Raw genomic sequence first — 12,892 nt, forward strand, 5'->3', positions numbered from 1 at the left:
TTCACCCCTCATCCATTATCTACTGGCTGGGTGGCACATGGCCCTATGAGCCACTCACCCAGTGATCCGCAGAGGTAGGCACTGAACTTCATCACACCGGGCAATAAGGGGAGGATGTCATCAATGCAGGATCTGATCTTCCTTGAACAAAGCAGCCATTTGTCCTACGACTGCATGTACAATGCATGCCACCCATACCCCCACCAAGAGTTCTATGTTTTTGGGGCAAAATTGGGTCCTCTAATAACCTACTGCTGCTAGATACCTAGCTGGTGTCTGGAATTGCTTTATTGTTGAACCAGGTTGCTTGAAGGACTTTATAGACAGAAGCTTGTATGGAATTTGAATTTTGGTTAATTAAGTTCTATACCAGCTTTTGCCAAATCACTTTACAAACATTAGTGAGATGGTGAGAAATACAATGATATGACAACAAATCTAAAACAGTAATACAACAGAGGAAAAGACCCAATAAATACCAACACGAAGGAAAATGCATTGATGACCTAGTAAACCAGTAGACATGATTGCCAAGAAAAACAATACATATTATAGACAAAGCACAGACCACACCTAAAAAAAAACATAAATAACACAGAGTGGGGCCACTATTAACATGTTCTAAACGAAATTTCAAAAGAAGAAGTTACTAATAATAAGGAAGACGTTAAAACCCATCGTCTCGCGCTTGAAAAATTGATGTTTCATGGTTCTCAGTCCCTCTTCTCTGATGGCTTTAAACATGAGCAAATTCTTCCCTGGTTGCTAGGACAGGGTTGGTTGTGTGGGCAGCAGGAATAATACGTTCGGCTGGTAACGGATGAGGTTTCCTTGGCTTCAAAAGAAGACCATCCCAATTCAGTGTTTGACTTTTTCAGCTTCCCTCCTCGCCCCCCCCCCCCAAAGATCAGTACGAAGGATCGTTAGCCAGAGCTGGCACTGTGCCTAGAAATGCATCACTGGACGCCTGAGCCAAGTCGAGGGGCTGAGGAAAGCTTAGCAGCCACGTGAGCTTCACAGAGGTTTCGTGTTGTCACCTTAAAATAAACCGTCCCTGTATGAAAGCGGAGCCTTGCCTCTGAATGCATTGATCACGCCTTGCTTGTTTAGCAAGCGTGCAGGTTAATTGCAGGTGAGGCACCAGCAGGCTGCTCTATTGCAAGGCTCATCACGCCTTGCTTGCTTGGCAAGCGTGCAGGTTAATTGCAGGTGGGGCAGCAGCAGACTGCTCTATTACAAGACTGACGTTACCGCTATGTCCACCTCTTGCATTCTAGCCGAGCTTTCTTTCAGAAATCCTTTGTACACAGAGATTGCAAGGGGGACTGTGAATGTATCCCAATATGCTCCGCTGGCTCAGCTAAAACTTGGATGAAACACATTAGTGAGGTGTTCTGTCGCAGACGGGGAGGAACAGAACACTCCAGCATGTACCACTGTGGGTGTAACACATTTATTATGAAAGCTTTTGAAGAAGGGTCAACGTATAGATCAACACTAAACAGAATGAGGTTCATTACTAGTTGTGTGGTATTCCAACCGTAAACCCGCCGGAGTACTTCCTAATGTAATTATCGTTACCACCACTTGGTTTGGCGGAATTTACTGCTGGATTACAAATGGTAGTGGAGGTGTTCGTCCCTGTTAATTTGGAGCCCATAGGACTCCATTGGGGACATTGGTGAAATTACCACTTGCGGAATTACGGCTGGTGGTAATTCTGCCTATTGTGTCAATTTTTCAGCAGAAAGATTGAGGATTTACCTCCAGCATGATACTGGAGGTTAATCCCCCACTCCAGGGTCAAACTCATAGTGTGGCGGAGCGGGAACAATGCTGGTTATTTACTGCCACTTTTTTCCAGCACGTCATACTCGTAACTGGGCTCAATATGTCTTATTTTTTTTTATTTTTTTTTTTTTTAATTTTGTTTGTTTAGTTCGAGTATAGAAGATAGGAAGAGAGCAATTGTGTAAGTGTACTTGTTGTTGTGGCCGCTGAGGAGAGCGGTCCATCTTTCTTGTGTACACATTTGTGTCGATGAAAGTTGAAAAAAAGCACCGAATTCTTTGCGTTGTGAGGCGAGTTCATTACATTCCATGACGAGGTGGAATATGGTTTCCTCGATTTTTTGGTCTTTGCAGAACCTGCAGTAGTTGTCTTCGTGCTTGATCTGTCTTTTTGTAGATAGGTTTGCTTTTGTAGGAAAGCATACCTATCTGCTTTTGTTTTTTATGGCCCACGCGGTGAGTTGGTTTAGAAGTACTGCTGCGAATAGTTTTCCTAGCGGATCGAGCAGAGCGATCGGTCGGAAGTTTTGGGGGTCTTCTCTAGGGCTTTGTTTGTGGATTGGTACAATTACTGCTGTTCTCCAGGAGTTTGGTATTCTGTGCAGTTTATTGATCAGTTTTGTGATGTGGCATAGGAGGCTTGCCCAAGCGTTAGGATCTTCTTTGATTATGGCATTGGATAGTCCATCTGGGCCTGGTGCTCTAGAAGTATTGAGTTTGTTCAGGAGGATGAAATCTTCAAATTCTGCGTGTACTTTCCATGTTGGGTCTGTTGTGGGCTGTGTATTCTGTTGATCTGTTTCTCGTGGTGCGTAAATGGTAGTAAAGCGCGTTATCCTTTTTTCTTGGGTTACATTAGCTGTAAGCTTGTGCTGTTTTTGTTGATTGTCATTGAGTAAGTTCCAAAGTTCTTTTGTTTTGTGGGATTTTCGGATTTTCAATATGTTTTCTGCATCTGCTTGCTGAATGAGACTTTTTTGTGATTTAGTCCAGTTTCGATGGTTGTTTTTCAGAATTTTAATCTGGTTTGAGGTATCGAGAGCTGGAGTTTTCTTTAACTGTCTTATTGTTCGGTTTAAGACTTTTTTCCTTTCGGCAATTTCTTGGTTGTAGGAATGTCGATGGTCTTTCTGCGGGCGATTTTTACTGGTTTGTCGGAACGGAATTAGGATCCATTCGTAGTCGATTTTTAAAGCATTTGTCAGACTTGCCTGTAGGAATTTTTCCGGTAATGAGGCTAAGGATGCTTGTGGGATTCTCAGTCTCGTTGTTGTTCCGTTTAGTTCTAATAGAGGAGATGGTAATGCTGACTCTATTTTTTCCAGTGTCGCTTCAGAGTGGGCGGTAAATTGATTGTGGTCGCTCCTGTCTGTTAATATCGTCTGCACGTTTGTCACTGATTGGTGAAGTTTTTCAGATAGAAATATATGATCGATGATTGCATGGGATGAACCTCTGCTCCATGTTGGTGTATAGGATTTCAAAGTGTTCCCTTGACTTAGAAGGAGTAGGTTGCGTATCGTGGTTTCTTTTATCCATCTCTTTGCATTTGCCGATAAATCTGAGTGCTTTAAGAGGCCACCGTTCTTATCATTTACTTGATGTTCAGATCGCCACATATTATTATTTCCGATGACGGGTATTTAGTTGTGGCCTCATCGATTGAGATGAAAACTCCGTCTAGGAACGTATCTGTTGATATTGCTAGTGGGTTCCAATAGAGGTTTAGAATTAGGATTGTTGAATTGTTTTTGTCTTCTCGCTTTTGCTGGTTATTTGTACATATTATTGTGGTCAGTTGAGTCCAAGGGTTTATGTTCTCGGAGAGTATTGCTGTGCTGTGAGGGTTTATCTTGATTAGGGTGAGTAAGCCTGAAGCAGGTCTTCCTTGTTTTTGTACGATAGCTGGGTTTAGGAGTGTGATAAAACCATCGCATGCCGGTGGATCGCTGAGCCAGGTTTCTTGGAGGCATATGAATTGGTATTGCTCTAGTTCAGGGCTGTGTCCGTGAATAGATGTAGATTTCCTCTGGTGTTCCACGAGCACAATGACCACATAAATCCATAGTTCGTTAGATGTTATGAGTTTGAGTTCATTGAGTATTCTGTAGATTCTGTTTCTAAAAAGGTGTTTTCGAAGTCATAGATTCTTTTAATTGCGTGGGCATCTCTGTATGGTCGTTGGCTTCTTATTGAGTCTTCTATAGTTGCAATGTCTGATGAAGGAGTTTCAAAGCTTGTTCTGTTGGGTTTGTTATTTCTGTTTGAGTTTGCTTCTTCTGAGGCATGATTTGAGTATCTATCGTCAGTTGTCTGTTTTTGTTTCCTTTGGTCAATATTTTTTCCTTCGTAACTTGCTGTTGCTTTATATTTTGGTTTGCTTGGTATTCTTGTGAATGTTGAGGCCCAGCATGAGAAGCCCAATTGGTGTAATTGTCTTCGTGTTGATATGATGAGTTCTTGGTTATTGGGGTCCGGGAGCTCTATGACGATCTTGTCCAAGTTCCGATCGTCTTTGAAGGTTATCAGAGCAATGTCTTTTGTTGTGAGTTTGTTCAGGCGAGGTATTACGCCAAAAAGGCGTAGTAGATTTGTTCTATTTAGAATTACCGGTTCCAGGTTTTTATTTGCATTTTCAATGTGGATTTCATATATTTCATTTTGTCGTAGTGGATTGACAAATGTTGGTCGGATCTGGCTGTGTCGACTGGAGTCTTGTGGTGTTATTGTTATCGAGATCAACGAGATGGGGTCGTAGGGTTCATCTCTGGTTGTGGTTGTTGAGATGTTTTCCATTGAGATCATTGAGATTTCTTCTAGGGAGAGTTCAGTAGAGTTGTCTTGATTTTGTTTCGATTGTTGGTCAAGGATTGAGACGTATTCGTCGATTATTATGTAACTCGTCTGGCTTATTGGTTGCGAAGACTGTTGATTGTTTTCTGATGGTTGTTCTTCATGGGTGGTCATGTTGAGCAATTCCTCGTCGATCGGCGATTGTGGCGGGATAGGTTGCGCTAATTTGGGTTTTGTCTGGGCTAGCTGAACTTGAATACTTTGTGTGTTGGCAACTGATAGTTTCTTCTTTGATTGTTGAGCAATTTGGGTGTTCTGGTTTATATTTCTTAGAAACGCTCGCGAGCCCGTTTGTCGTTTTTTGTTATTTTTCTGTTGGGTGCATTTTATTTCATTTGTTGTTTTTTCTTTTTCGAAAATCTGAAAGTTTTCATTTGGATTCTTTGTTGTGTTGCTTGGGGTAATGGTTTCTGTTTTTTTGTTAGTAATATTTTGACTCGGTTCTTTTGGTATTTGTTGGGCGAGGTCCGAGGTGGTTTCAGGTAGTTGTTGTGTCTGAGTTGGACATTGTGGCGATTTTAGAAACGGCGGGCTTTGTAGCCGTTGGTCGTTTGATCTGGTTGCTTGCTGATGATGGTGTTCTTTGAGCATCTGTAATAGTTCTCCTGTAAGTTTTGTTTTCTCTTGTCGGTCTCCTCTTGCGATCTCAGCTAGTCTTTGTTGCCACCGGTGTGTCTCGTCTGCTTCTATTGTCAGTCTTGATTCCACTGTCGAGACAAAATGTTCGATGTGTATCTGTTTTGAATGGATTAGCGCTAGAAGGGTCGCTTGATCTTTTATTGAATCTTTCAAATCTTCATATAGTTTCAAGAAGGGGATCATCGACTGGGAGAGTGTTGCGATGAGCATATTTTGCAAATCTAACGTTGTTGTTGGAATTCTTGGGTGTGTATCTTCTTCAGCTTGTTCGTGGTTGTCGTTTTTCTGTTGGGTCTTTTGGTTTTTGGTTCTTGATTATTGGGTCTGGGGTATAGTAGGATTCATCCGAGTCATAGTTGAATCGTGATGGGACAGTTTTACGTTCATCCAATTCTGGTTGCCGTTCTTTTTTCATCTGCTTGTTTTGGTTTCCATAGGGGATGCATGGTGTTGATGTTGATTGCATTTGATTTGCTTCTGTTAGGTCTCCAAATACTTCTTTTCTTTTTTCTGCAGTAGTCATGATTGATTCAATTTCAGTAATGTCCAGTGATAGTTTTGCCAGTTTGTTTCTTGTTTTGGATGTTATTGGTTCCACTGTGCTGGTGGATTTAGCGGAGTTGTGGGTTTTAAGCCACGCAAGTCGTGCTAGTCTTGCTTTTTCTTTTTGCTTCAGTTGGTCTGGTGTTGGAGCTGCTGATTTTGTAGTTAAGTCTTGTGTTCGTTCAGTTTGTTGGCAGTTTGAGGTTGGTTTGAAGCCGACAGGGTCAGCTGTGTGTTTTGGTTCTTGATTATTAGCAATTTCCTGAGGATTGCTATCTATTTCGTGTGGTTTCTTTGATTCCATGGATTGCTGATTTTGGATTTGTTTGTCCGGTGTTAATTCCTGTTTTGTGGTTGTCTGCAACTGTTTGGTTGTAAGTTCCATGGGTTCTTTATTGCTGGTTATAAGATTTGTTAGGGTGTCTTGTATCACGTTGTTTGAAGGATCTTGTTTTGTGGGCTGGTGATTTGTGTTCAGAGCAATTGAAGGATTGATCAGTTGCTGTTCAAGTTCGAGTTGGAGAGCCGGTAATGATGGTACGGACATGGTGGGTTGTCCAGTTTTTGTAGTTGGATTCTGAGCTTGAGGTTTGATGTCCGGGCTATTTAGCCCAGTTGAGATAAGTTGCTGATTTTCTACTGTACTGTGTGACTCCACTAATAGTCGGGGGATGTTACAGTGGAATTAACAGTTTCTAGATTTTGGTCTCTGATATCTTCTGAGTTCTGTTTAGAATGTGAATTCTGTGTCAGGGACTTTGGGATTTCTTTGTACAATGTCACTTTCTTGAAGGATTGCTCCAGTGTTAGCTGTAGTGAATCTTGTTCCGTGGTGTTAGCGATCGCGGTCTTGGTTGTTTGTCTTGTTTTTGGGCGTTGAGTTGGGTGTTTATTGGTGCGAATTGTTGTCATTGTTTCCCGGTTGTAGTTTGCTAAACTTAAGTTTTGGGAGGTTCCTATTTGGTTTCTCAGAGTACTGGCCCCCTGGTTAGGGCTTGCTGCTTTTGTCTTTGTCTAATTCAAACGTTTTGGTATTTGGTGCGGTCAAGTTGTTTTGGGGCCGAGAGTAGGGTTCTATGCAGCTTACTGTACTAGATTGAGCTGGGTTAGATGGTGTGTCGTTTGAGATTCAAGGGTCGTATCCTGTCGGTCTCCCGATCGATGAGGGTGCACAGATGTATGTTTGTTGCGGACTTCCGCGATTATTTTTTTTTTTTTTGGAGTTCGTTTCCAGGATCCAAGGGTCAAACCCTTTCGGTCTCCTGATCAGCGAGGCTGCGCAGGTGTATCTTCGTTTCACTCTTCTGTAGTGGATCAAGTTGCGCTTTCAGGATCCAAGGGCCGAACCCTTTCGGTCTCCTGATCAGCGAGGCTGCGCTGGTGTATCTTCGTTTCGGTCTTCTGTAGAGGATCAAGTTGCGCTTTCAGGATCCAAGGGCGGGACCCTTTCGGTTTCCTGATCGGCGAATGGTACGAGGTTGTATGGTCGTTTTGTTTCTCTGGAGCGGTTAGGGTTGAGGTTTCAGGATCCAAGGGGCGAACCCTTTCGGTCTCCTGATCAGCGAAGGTAGGCAGATGTTTGCTCTTTACGATTTTCTGCGGTAGGTAGAGTTGGAGGTAGTCTATTACAGACTTCAGTTAGTCGGTAGAGATCAGATCAGGATCCAAGGGTCGAACCTTTTCGGTCTCCTGATCGGTAGGCGTAGATAGATGTTTGTTCTTCACGGTTTTCTGCAGTAGGTCGAGTTACAGTTTGTCTGTTGTAGATTTCGATTAGTCGACTGGGGCGTTGACGTATATTCTTTCTGTTCTGTTGGGACTGTTCTTTTGGTGTTGTGATGTTCGGGGTCTAGGGGGTGAGGCGGGGAGATTTTTTTTTTTCCCCACTTTTTATATAATTAAAAGGAGGGGGTTTTGAATAAAAGCATTTTTAGGGCAGCATTTACTGCGAAATTGGGTAGGAGGACGAGTATCTGCTGCGCCGCGCGTTTGCCTGTTTGCTGGGGCGGGTGCTGCTTTCAGATTGCTCTTTATGGCGTTCAGCCGAGGTCGGTTGTGCTATTTCTTTCTTCGTCGGAGTCCTGACGAGCTGGTATAGGGCGTTATGGGGCTGCTGTACAGCTGCGGGTGCCGGGAGTCAGCACGTTGAGTGGCAGGGGCGGGGCCGCAAAAGCAGGATCAGCAGGGGAGTCTGTTCGGTGTCAGGTGGAGTGGAGGCGCGTGTAAATATGTCTTATTTAACCACTGCTCTAGGGCTTCCCAAATGTTTGTCACACCTTAAGGCTGTGTTCTCCACTAAGAGCTTTCCTTGGTGAGCAGTAGGAATGCAATTCTCCTATCTTCTCAGCTGGTTTACACAGAGACCTCAGGCTGGGTTGCAGGGCAACCTACACGGTAAAATGTAACTCCTTGTAGGGGGTCTGCAATTGTGGCTCTCTAGATTTTTTAGATTACAAGTGCCAAAATCCCTTACCATTGACTATGCTGGCTAGGGCAGATGGTAGTTGCAGTGCAAAATGCCTGGAGAGACAAACCCCTACCATAGAATATGAAGCTAAGCAAAACCAGAGAGTGGAAGGGATTTACCCAAAAACGTTCTGTGAAAGTGGTCTTAAGCTAAAGGACTGGAAGTCAAATGTTCAACTCTTGATCTGGTTTCAAGCAAAAGCTCATAGGTGTCAGCCCAGCATAGGGTTTATTTCGTAGCTCTCAGGTGGGTTTGACGAATGGTTTAAAGAATGACTATGCTACTCACGAGGATCTAATTATAAACAGAACGGTGCAAGGAAAGCTGTTTAGTGAAGTCCATGAAAGGGGCCAGGTCTAAAGGACAACCTAATTTTGTGAAGTGGCCCTGCACATTACTTTTATGGAGTACGCATTGAGGTGCCAGTCTGTAGTGCCTGTGGTCTCTTCCTTGGCTGAACTCTTCTGCCTGGCATAATCTGGGTGCATGTCTTGGTCCTGGAAGGACGAGGAGACAGCCTCGCAATAGCTACTTAATCAAGACCTGTGTAGTACCCCTTTTGCCCTTTCAGTAACCAGAGCTGGTAGGAATTCTCACCCCTACTGTGTTTTTTGTGGGTCGTATTTATGCCACTTCCCTAGGTTTGAAGTGTTAGCAAGACTTTATTTCATTTAGTGGCCTTGCTTTCCTACTACGTCTGGACTAAAGCTCCCAGCAAGCGCTACTCTCATTGCTATTGGGACATTGAGGCAGGATTTATCACCAATCTCTGAGCCCAGGTCAACAGTCCTCCACTCCTAGACTGTCCTCTTTCCTGAGATTTTTATAACATATGGCTCTACTGGTTTAACCAACTCCTCATCTCAATCCCAATCACTGTTATCTTGGCCAGTGCAGGTCCAGCTCTTCTGTTTGTTCCACTTCTTGCTTTAGTCTTAGCACTTTGACTACGTTGGTTTGCCAAATAAAATGTATTCTCTGCTGCTCTTCCTGATCTAACTCCCCTCAGTCTGAAACCAATCCCTTTCAGAAACACCCACACAGCACATTTCTACCTCCTTTTTTTAACTTTATTTGAGGACAATTGACATAATCAGGATTCTGATTCATGGCAGCATTTCCCCAATTGATTTTTGGTTTTAGATTGACCTAGTTTAAACCACTCGCTCACCAAATCTATAGGGCGGCTTAGCAATTTACTGCAGGTAGTGTGCATTCTTTAATAATGAGGATTGTAACGTGCCCCCCAACCCAACCATGACCCTAGGATAGGAATGCTCTGTCCGCCATGTTGAAAATGGGCAAATTACTTGTGGTGGACTATGGAGCCAGAGCACCAGCTTCTCTGTGTTCCTGTGAGTGGCTTTGGTCTTTTTTTGAGTAATGATACTCTAAATATGAGTGCCCGGCCCTTGTCTTTTTTTCAATGAATGCCACAAGCTTTTATTATGGACTTGCTCTTGGTTCCATGCCAATTATCGTGCTTCCAGTGTCCACTCACTCTGTGCTCTCATTCCATGCATCAACCCATAGCTGGGCTGCCAAGAGAATTGAATATCACTTGTTAATGTTGCCAACTGCCCTACAGATTAGAGGTGTGTAAGTGATCAAGAGTAAGATTCGGACACTGTATCAGTTTTCGTGTTGGATGAAGACTTTTATTAACAAAAGATAAAGAGGAGTTTGGCGAGATCCTACCTATCCCGAGTTCTAGGAGAGGTTTCCATGCCTCAACAAAACTAAGGAACAGCTATTTCGAAGGGATTGTGTCCTCCGACGTATTCCTCATCTTAGATATCTCCTTCCAGCTCTGCTGGCCTCGGAAAATTTTTTCTCTAGAGGGCGCTGCGCGTCGACATCCTTCGAGTCGATGTCCCTCGACAGCCGCCGTATCGACGTCATCCTGCCTATAAAGGCCGCGCGCAGCGTCCGTTGCTCAGTTCCGTTTTTCCACGCTTACTCGGTGCCTCGGAATACCGTTGCTCAGTTCTTAGTCAGATTAATCCTATTTACCTCGAGTCATTCGATCCGTACTCGATGGCTTCCTCGTCGGAACCGACAACTCCTCGATCCGGCTTCAAAAAATGTCGAGATTGTGGGAAAAAGATGTCGTTGACCGATCCTCACAGAATTTGTCTGTGGTGCTTGGGAGCTGAACACCATTGTTCGGAATGCGAGGACTGTATGTCCATGACAGCTAAGGCCCTGAAGGAGCATAGGGGGAAGCTGGAGAAAGGTAAGACTTTTAAAGCTTCTTCTTCGTCGACGAAGTCGAGACATTCGTCTCCTCGTCACCATTCGCGCTCCAGGTCTCGGAGTGGGTCTCATCACTCCTCGAGATCGAAGTACTCGAAGAGGAGACGTCGAAGATCCCCTTCTCCGTCTTCCTCTTCCTCTGTTTCGCCAAAAAGAATCCCTTGCCCCACGAAACATAGTTCCCGGGCTGAATGGGAGGAATTCCGAAAGAATATGATGAGCGTCTTCGAGAAAACGGCCTCGACCCCCTCGAAGACTGCCGAGAGCGATGCTCTGGTCGAAAGACCCGAAGGTCAAAAACGCCGCGAGTCGCAGTACCCGGCGAAAGAAACCTCTCGAGCGCGTTTCGAACCCTCGAGCAGGACTATGACCTCCAAACCTTCCTCGACGGTTCCGTCGACGCCGTCGACGAAGGTCCCGTCGACGTCGATGTCTTCGACGCCGTTGTCGAGGGGACCTTCGACACACGGGTCTGTCGACTCGACGCCGGCCTCGACAACGGCGTCGACGCCAAGAAAAGTCACGGTTACCACACATCCAGTGACTATCCCCAGGCCCTCGACGTCGATGGCTTCGATATTGTCGAGTAGAATTCCAATTCTGTCGAGGTCCTCGAGGCCTCCACCTCTGTTTTCGACGCCACGCTCGAAGCCTTCGGCGTCAACGACATTGACGCTTTCGAGGCCAATAATGACAAGTTCGGCACCCTCTGCCTTGGAAATGGGATTTACTCCCTTTGAGTTCAGAACAATTGAGAACTATATCCTCAATTTTAGAAGAGGGTGATTTGTCTGAACAAGACGCATTTGAGTTACAGGGACCTGTAACCCCAGTTAGAGAGGAGTTTTCCTCTGAAGAGCGCAGATTAAAGGATCTTCATGATTCTTTACATGAGGCAAGTGGGTTAGACACTTCCCCTGAGGTGGAGTTTGCTAAACCAGACCCGGGGGAGCATGCTGAAACCCCCTACAGAGCCTTAATGGCCAGGATTACAGAGTTCATGGGGTGGTCTGCACCTTCACAATCTTTCCAACAAGATGACCTCACGGATATTCTTGACAAAGGCCCACAAGAGGATCCTGTGGTGCCCTTTCATAAAGCTCTTCAGAGAAAGATCATGACAAACTGGGAAATCCCAGATGTAATACCAGCAGTAAATAAAAAACTGTCTACAAAGTACAGGGTATCTTCCACAGACCCAGAGTTTTTGTCTAAACACCCATCCCCAGAAAGTCTGGTGGTACAAGCAGCATCCTCTACCGATGTCAAGACGGCTTATCCTACAGTCCCACAGGACAGGGACGATAAAAAATATGATGCTATGGCAAAGAAAGTCTTTTCAGCATGTAGCATGGCGTTAAAGTCTGTTAATGCTACTTGCACCCTTGCTAGGTTCAGCCATACACTTTGGGAGTGTGCTTCTACAGCGGCTGACTGCATCCCAGAGGGAGAAGAAAGGGATGCGTTCCTGAATATTATACAGGACGGTAAAGACGCTATGTGCGAATCCCTCCAGACGGGGATTGATTCGGCTGACAGTATCAGCAGAGAAATGGCGGCAAGTACATCAACCAGGAGATTCGCTTGGTTGAGAAAGTCGGGTTTTGCCCCAGATGTGCAAGCCAGGCTCTTGAACATGCCATTCAATGGCTCTTCTTTGTTCGGGAAAAAGGCGGATGACAGTTTAGAAAAACTGCAAACTTCAAAAGCTGCAGCAAAATCCCTAGGAGCTGCAATCCGTCACACTCCTTTTCGTCGCACAGGAACCTCTGCGAGGGGCAAGTCCTTTCGCTTCTACTCCGCATTCGGAAGAGGTAGAGGACGACCGGCTCAAAGGGGTCAAAGAAGAACTACCCGAGGTGGACGGGGTAGATATTCTAAAGCTGCAGCAACAGCAGGTGCCTCTTTACCATCGACATCTGCATCAGCCGCCCCAAAACCACTCTGAGGACTCCCCTCACAGGACACCTGTAGGAGGCAGGTTGACTCAACATCTGACGGTATGGCAGGCTATCACGTCAGATGCTTGGGCATTGGAAACAGTCGCCCAAGGTTACTGCCTGCCTTTCCTACGTATACCTCAGAGTCATCCACCGGGGATCAGCTCTCAGAAAGCTCCAGATCCGCTCCTCTTGCAGGAAATTTTGGACCTGCTAGAGAAAGGTGCCATAGAACTGGTACCTGTAGCGGAGAGGAACAAGGGCTGGTACTCCCCTTACTTTCTCATTCCGAAGAAAGATGGAGGACTGAGACCCATCTTGGACTTGCGAGAATTGAACAAATTCCTCAGAAAAGACAAATTCAAGATGGTCACTCTTTCTCAGATCCTCCAGGCCCTTCAGTT

At 45.0% G+C, this 12,892-nt stretch overlaps 1 protein-coding gene across 1 annotated transcript in view; it reads left to right on the forward strand.

Moving 5' to 3' along the window:
* LINGO1 (leucine rich repeat and Ig domain containing 1) overlaps positions 1 to 12,892 on the forward strand; it is a 6,683,609-nt gene that overhangs the window by 332,869 nt on the left and 6,337,848 nt on the right. The gene's annotated exons all lie outside the window — the stretch shown is intronic.

The sequence above is a fragment of the Ambystoma mexicanum genome, chromosome 11 (assembly GCF_040938575.1).
Source record: "Ambystoma mexicanum isolate Mex_15411 chromosome 11, UKY_AmexF1_1, whole genome shotgun sequence".
Lineage (NCBI taxonomy): Eukaryota > Metazoa > Chordata > Amphibia > Caudata > Ambystomatidae > Ambystoma > Ambystoma mexicanum.